This window comes from Mixophyes fleayi, chromosome 3 (genome assembly GCF_038048845.1).
Source record: "Mixophyes fleayi isolate aMixFle1 chromosome 3, aMixFle1.hap1, whole genome shotgun sequence".
Taxonomy (NCBI): Eukaryota; Metazoa; Chordata; class Amphibia; order Anura; family Limnodynastidae; genus Mixophyes; species Mixophyes fleayi.
The window spans coordinates 14,327,581-14,334,949 of NC_134404.1; positions in this window are offsets into that span (position 1 = coordinate 14,327,581).

Consider the following 7,369-nt stretch of genomic DNA (forward strand, 5'->3'; position numbering starts at 1 on the left):
CTTTGCCCAGGATATCACCAGATGATGGACTTACCAGAGTAATATAGCTGGTACTATGGTTCTCTGGTAGCAGGGTGACAACGGAACAGGAGAAACAGCAGATGGTGAGAGAATGCACAAGGAAAGTCTATGACTAGCAGCAACTGGTAATGAGTAGATGAATGTACACGAGGAACCAGATGGACAAGGAAATGTGAGGAGAGTCAGTGGTCTGCGTATAGCAAGTTGTACCACTGCTATAGTGAGGAGGAATGTCCAGGAGTAGCGAGGAGGTAGTGAGAGTCAGCGGTCTGCGTATAGCAAGTTGAACCGCTGTCTATAGTGAGGGAATGGAATCCAGGTGATGGTAGGTAACGGGGAAGTCAGTGGTCTGCGTATAGCAAGTTGTACCACTGCTTATGTGAGAGGATACTTGAAACTGGTGACACAGGGAACAGGAGTCAGTGGTCTGCATCAGCAAGTTGTACCACTGATATATGTATGTGAGGAGGGACACGAGGAGATGAATGTAAAGCAGAGTATACACGGGGCACACAGAACTTGATCCCACGGTGATATCCACAATACAACGATAACTGACAAGCACTGCTTGAAGAATACAAAGTCACAATAGCTATCCAGGCAATAGGAAACAAAGTCAATGGTAACAATAGCTTCAGTGGATAGGAGGCTCCGGTGGAGAACACAACTCAGTCCAGATGGATAAGCAATACAAAAGTCAATGGAAAGTATGCATACCGCGGTTCAGGAGAGCAGGCCATCAGAGAGACGTGCAGGGATACCTGAACGGCTGAAGGCCCGCAGGAGGAGAGACCACTGGAGGGTGGAAGCGGTAATCAGGTTGGTGCAGAGCACGGCAGGTAATCCAGAATCAACGAAGCAATACTCAGGAAGCAGTAGTAAGTGAAACTGGAAACATGATGAACACGGGAGAGTTGAGGCTGTCTGGTATCCCGTAGTAGTGGTGGAGGCAGCGGAGAGAAGGCACGCTGAACACGGGAGAGTTGAGGCTGTCTGGTATCCAATAGTAGTGGTGGAGGCAGGGGAGAGAAGGCACGCTGAACACGGGAGAGTAGAGGCGGTCTGGAACCCTGTAGTAGTAACGGAGGCAGCGCAGAGCTGACACGATAAACACAGGAGAGTTGAGACGATCAGGAACTCTGTAGTAATAACGGAGGCAGCAGATAGGAATCAGCTGAATGCAGACACGATGAACACAGGAGAGTTGAAGTGGTCTGGAAACCACAATAGCAGTAAACAGGAATCAGCAGAAGCTGAATACACGAGCAACACAGGAACACCTTCAGAGGCTCATGGGGAATGAGACTCCAAGATCAGGCAACCAGGTAATGATCACAGGTGGTTTAAATAGGGAGGGTTGCCTGATCATCCAATCAATTAAAAGCAACAAGTATTGAAGGCTTGATAAGGGCTGCACATGCGCAGACCCTCAGGATGGCGGACGGCCACGGTTCCTGAACACACGGGAAATGGCACTCACAGTCCGGTGAGTGACAGTACCCCCCCTTTTAAAGGTGGGCACAGAACACCTGGAACCGGGCTTGTCCGGAAACTTGGAATAAAACTTCTTAAGAAGAGCTGGAGCGTTGAGATCTTCTGCTTTGATCCATTACCGCTCTTCAGGACCAAAGCCCTTCCAATGAACGAGGAAACGAAGAACTCCTCGCGAAATTTTTGCATCCAATATGTGAGTAATCTCAAAGTCCTCCTCTTGATGAATTTGAACTGGCCGAGGTGCTGAAGGAGGGACCGAGAAACGGTTGATGATAAGAGGTTTGAGCAAAGACACATGGAAGGCATTGGAAATACGAAGGTTCTTAGGTAGTAGAAGTTTGAAACAAACTGGATTTATCACTTGAATGATCTTATACGGACCAATAAAACGAGGAGCGAACTTCATAGAAGGGACCTTCAAACGAATATTTTTGGTTGATAACCACACACGATCTCCGATTTTCAGTGGTGGAATAGCCCGTCTCTTTTTATCTGCAAAAGACTTATGTCTGGCAGATGTTTTCTTTAAACAGGTTTTGACCTGAGACCAAATAGTTTTGAAGGTCTGACAAACAGTCTCTACAGCAGGAACTTGGGTGGGAGGGAGGTCAGGAAATTCCGGAAAAGACGGATGGTGACCGTAAACCACAAAGAATGGAGTTTTAGAAGATGACTCATGATACATGTTGTTATGAGCGAATTCAGCCCATGGAAGCAAATCTACCCAGTTGTCTTGGTTGGCTGAAGAGAACATCCTTATAAAAGTCTCAAGATCTTGATTGACCCTTTCGGTTTGTCCGTTTGATTGAGGATGGTAGGAGGATGAGAGTGATAATCGGATACCCAAGGTCTTACAGAGGGCCCGCCAGAATCTGGAAACGAATTGTACTCCTCTATCCGAAACAATCTCGGAAGGACATCCATGAATACGGAAGATTTCTTTGATGAAATAATCAGCCAGAGTAGATGAAGAAGGTAAACCGGTCAAAGGAACGAAATGTGCCATCTTCAAAAATCTGTCCACCACTACCCAAATAGTATTGCAGTTTTTACTAGGAGGAAGATCAGTAACAAAGTCCATACTAATATGGGTCCATGGCTTGGAAGGAATGGGTAGTGGTTGAAGCAAACCCGCTGGAGTTCTGCGGGGAGTCTTAAACTGGGAACACAAATCACACGCAGCCACAAAATCTTTGACATCTTTCCTCATAGAAGGCCACCAGTAACTTCGAGAAAGAATTTCAAAGGTCTTGCGTTCACCAAAGTGTCCAGAAAAACGAGAAGAGTGAAACCACGAAAGGATTTTCTTCCTAAGAGCAGGAGGCTCGAGGGTTCTCCCAAATGGTAGCACCTTAGTGGAAGAAGCAGCCAGAGAAACACATTTGGGGTCTAATATAGAGTGGTTGGGACCATCTTCAACGTCTGAGGACGTCACAAAAGCTTGAGATAGGGCGTCTGCTTTTTTATTTTTTGCAGCTGGTTTGAAGGTTATGATTAGTTCAAAACGAGAAAAGAAAAGAGACCATCTTGCTTGACGAGGATTCAAACATTGAGCAGACTGTAAATATGACAAATTTTTATGATCAGTAAAAATTGTCACAGGATGACGAGCTCCCTCCAACAAATATCTCCATTCCTCTAATGCTACTTTTATAGCCAGCAACTCCTTGTCCCCGATGGTATAATTCTTCTCCGCAGGCAGAAGACCCCGAGAGTAAAAGGCACAAGGATGGAATTTTTGGTGCTCCGATCTTTGGGAGAGAATGGCTCCTAAACCAACATTAGAGGCATCTACTTCTAGGAAGAAGGGAAGCGTCACATCAGGCTGTCGAAGAACAGGAGCAGAGGAGAAGGCTTGAAGAGCCTCAGAGGACCATTGTTTGGTATTGGCCCCTTTACGAGTTAGGGCCACAATAGGAGATGCAATTGAGGAAAAATCTTGAATGAAGCGTCTATAGTAGTTGGCAAAACCTAAAAAACGCTGAATTGCACGAAGAGTAGTTGGCTGAGGCCAATGTAACACAGCATTCACCTTTTCTGAATCCATCTGAAGACCAACTCCGGAGACAATATATCCCAGAAATGGAATCTGGGGCAACTCGAATGAACATTTTTCTAACTTGCAGAATAATACATTTTTCCGGAGTCTGGAAAGGACCTCTGCCACATGTTGATGATGAGAAGGCAGGTCCTGCGAAAAGATCAATATGTCGTCCAGATAGACGACGACACAAACATATAACAAGTCCCGGAAGATCTCATTAATGAAACCCTGGAAAACAGCGGGGGCATTACATAACCTGAAGGGCATTACTAAATATTCATAATGCCCGTCTCTGGTGTTGAAAGCTGTCTTCCATTCGTCACCGGACCTGATTCGAATTAAATTGTAGGCACCACGAAGATCCAACTTGGTAAAGATCCGGGCTCCCTTAATACGAGCAAATAACTCTGTAATTAATGGAATGGGATACCGATTTTTGATAGTTATGGCGTTAAGTCTACGGAAATCTGTGCAGGGGCGTAATGACCCATCCTTCTTTTTTACGAAGAAAAACCCTGCTCCAGCGGGAGAGGTAGAAGGTCGAATAAATCCTCGCTGGAGATTCTCTTGGATGTATTCAGATGTAGCTTTAGTTTCAGGTAACGAAAGTGGATACACACGTCCCCTGGGAGGAGTCTTGCCAGGTTGAAGATCAATCGGACAGTCCCATGAACGATGAGGAGGAAGACGTTCAGACTGAGTTTTATCAAATACATCGGCAAAAGAAGCATACTGAGGAGGAAGTCCCGGTGAACAAGGTGAAATGGAGGCTTGCTGTATTTTGAAAGGAACGACTTGAGAGAGACAACGATGATGACATTCAGGCCCCCAAGACGTAACTTGAGGAGTGTGCCAGTCAATCTGAGGAGAGTGACGTTGAAGCCATGGAAGGCCTAATACAATCGGACTGGTAGTAACAGGGAGAATTAAAAATGAAATTTCTTCCTGGTGTAATACATCAATTTGAAGGGTTACTGGAGACGTACTCTGGGTGATGAGACCATTAATAATGCGTGATCCATCTATAGCAGTCACAGTAATAGGTACTTTCAAAGTAATCACTGGTAGGGACCATTGATTCACGAGGGATTTAGAAATAAAATTTCCTGCAGCTCCAGAGTCAATAAGTGCTTGGGACTTAAAGGATTTGGTAGCAAAGGAAACTGTAACATCAAAAGCACAACATTTTAATTTCGTAGAACATGGAGAGGACTCCAGGGACCCTAACTTCACCTCTCCAGAACTGGTTAGGGCCTGGCATTTCCCGATTTTTTAGGGCATGAATTGAGCATATGAGTAGAATCAGCACAATAGATACAAAGTCTATTTTTTACTCTTCGGTCCCTCTCCTCTGAAGTTAATTTGGAGCAACCTATCTCCATGGGTATCGCCGGAGATGAAACTGGGCGAACTTGAGGGCTTGAACGAAGAGGTGCTTTAAATGAAGTTGTTTTTTCAGACTCTCTCTCACGAAATCTCATGTCTACACGGTGGCAAAGAGAAATCAAATCTTCTAGAGAAGTAGGTAATTCTTGAGTAGTCAGTGCATCTTTAATTTTATCAGAAAGCCCCTGCCAGAAGGCGGCAATTAACGCTTCAGTGTTCCACTGAAGTTCAGAGGCTAATATCCGAAATTGAATGACGTACTGGCCTACAGTACGAGAACCCTGACGTAGACGGAGGATGCTGGATGCAGCGGAAATAACACGACCAGGTTCATCAAATACACTTCGAAACATGGAAATAAATTTGGCACTATCCTGTAATAATGGATCATTTCTTTCCCACAGAGGGGAAGCCCATGCGAGAGCTTGTCCGGAAAACAAGGAAATGAGATAGGCCACTCTGGAACGATGAGAAGAGAAATTGTGAGGTTGAAGCTCAAAATGAACTGAGCATTGATTTAGAAAACCCCTGCATGTTTTGGGGTCTCCATAATTTTTTGAGGGAGTAGACAGGTGTAGCGTGGAAGCAGTAGACACCTGGGATGGCACTGGGGAAACGGAGGAAGGCACAGAAGCATCAACAGTAGCCGTGATATTTTGCACAGATGTTCTTTGGGAGGCTAACGCCTGGCAACATTGCAGCAAATGTTGTTGGCGAACATCCTGTTGTTCAATACGGGTAACCAGATACTGCAGCATCTCTTTAGCTGTAGGTTCCGCACCTGGGTCTGTCAGGCCTGATCTTACTGTCACGGGCACTAGGAGTCTTTGCCCAGGATATCACCAGATGATGGACTTACCAGAGTAATATAGCTGGTACTATGGTTCTCTGGTAGCAGGGTGACAACGGAATAGGAGAAACAGTAGATGGTGAGAAAATGCACAAGGAAAGTCTATGACTAGCAGCAACTGGTAATGAGTAGATGAATGTACACGAGGAACCAGATGGACAAGGAAACGTGAGGAGAGTCAGTGGTCTGCGTATAGCAAGTTGTACCACTGCTATAGTGAGGAGGAATGTCCAGGAGTAGCGAGGAGGTAGTGAGAGTCAGCGGTCTGCGTATAGCAAGTTGTACCGCTGTCTATAGTGAGGGAATGGAATCCAGGTGATGGAAGGTAACGGGGAAGTCAGTGGTCTGCGTATAGCAAGTTGTACCACTGCTTATGTGAGAGGATACTTGAAACTGGTGACACAGGGAACAGGAGTCAGTGGTCTGCATCAGCAAGTTGTACCACTGATATATGTATGTGAGGAGGGACACGAGGAGATGAATGTAAAGCAGAGTATACACGGGGCACACAGAACTTGATCCCACTGTGATATCCACAATACAACGATAACTGACAAGCACTGCTTGAAGAATACAAAGTCACAATAGCTATCCAGGCAATAGGAAACAAAGTCAATGGTAACAATAGCTTCAGTGGATAGGAGGCTCCGGTGGAGAACACAACTCAGTCCAGAAGGATAAGCAATACAAAAGCAAAGTCAATGGAAAGTATGCATACCGCGGTTCAGGAGAGCAGGCTGTCAGAGAGACGTGCAGGGATACCTGAACGGCTGAAGGCCGGCAGGAGGAGAGACCACTGGAGGGTGGAAGCGGTAATCAGGTTGGTGCAGAGCACGGCAGGTAATCCAGAATCAACGAAGCAATACTCAGGAAGCAGTAGTAAGTGAAACTGGAAACATGATGAACACGGGAGAGTTGAGGCTGTCTGGTATCCCGTAGTAGTGGTGGAGGCAGCGGAGAGAAGGCACGCTGAACACGGGAGAGTTGAGGCTGTCTGGTATCCCGTAGTAGTGGTGGAGGCAGCGGAGAGAAGGCACGCTGAACACGGGAGAGTAGAGGCGGTCTGGAACCCTGTAGTAGTAACGGAGGCAGCGGAGAGCTGACACGATAAACACAGGAGAGTTGAGACGATCAGGAACTCTGTAGTAATAACGGAGGCAGCAGATAGGAATCAGCTGAGTGCAGACACGATGAACACAGGAGAGTTGAAGTGGTCTGGAAACCACAATAGCAGTAAACAGGAATAAGCAGAATCTGAATACACGAGGAACACAGGAACACCTTCAGAGGCTCATGGGGAATGAGACTCCAAGATCAGGCAACCAGGTAATGATCACAGGTGGTTTAAATAGGGAGCGTTGCCTGATCATCCAATCAATTAAAAGCAACAGGTATTGAAGGCTTGATAAGGGCTGCACATGCGCAGACCCTCAGGATGGCGGACGGCTACGGTTCCTGAACACACGGGAAATGGCACTCACAGTCCGGTGAGTGACAGGTTGCTTCTCAGCCAAGGGAATGGATTCACTCACAATTTTGCCGAAGAACACAGCCCTGAATAAAGAATGGTAGAA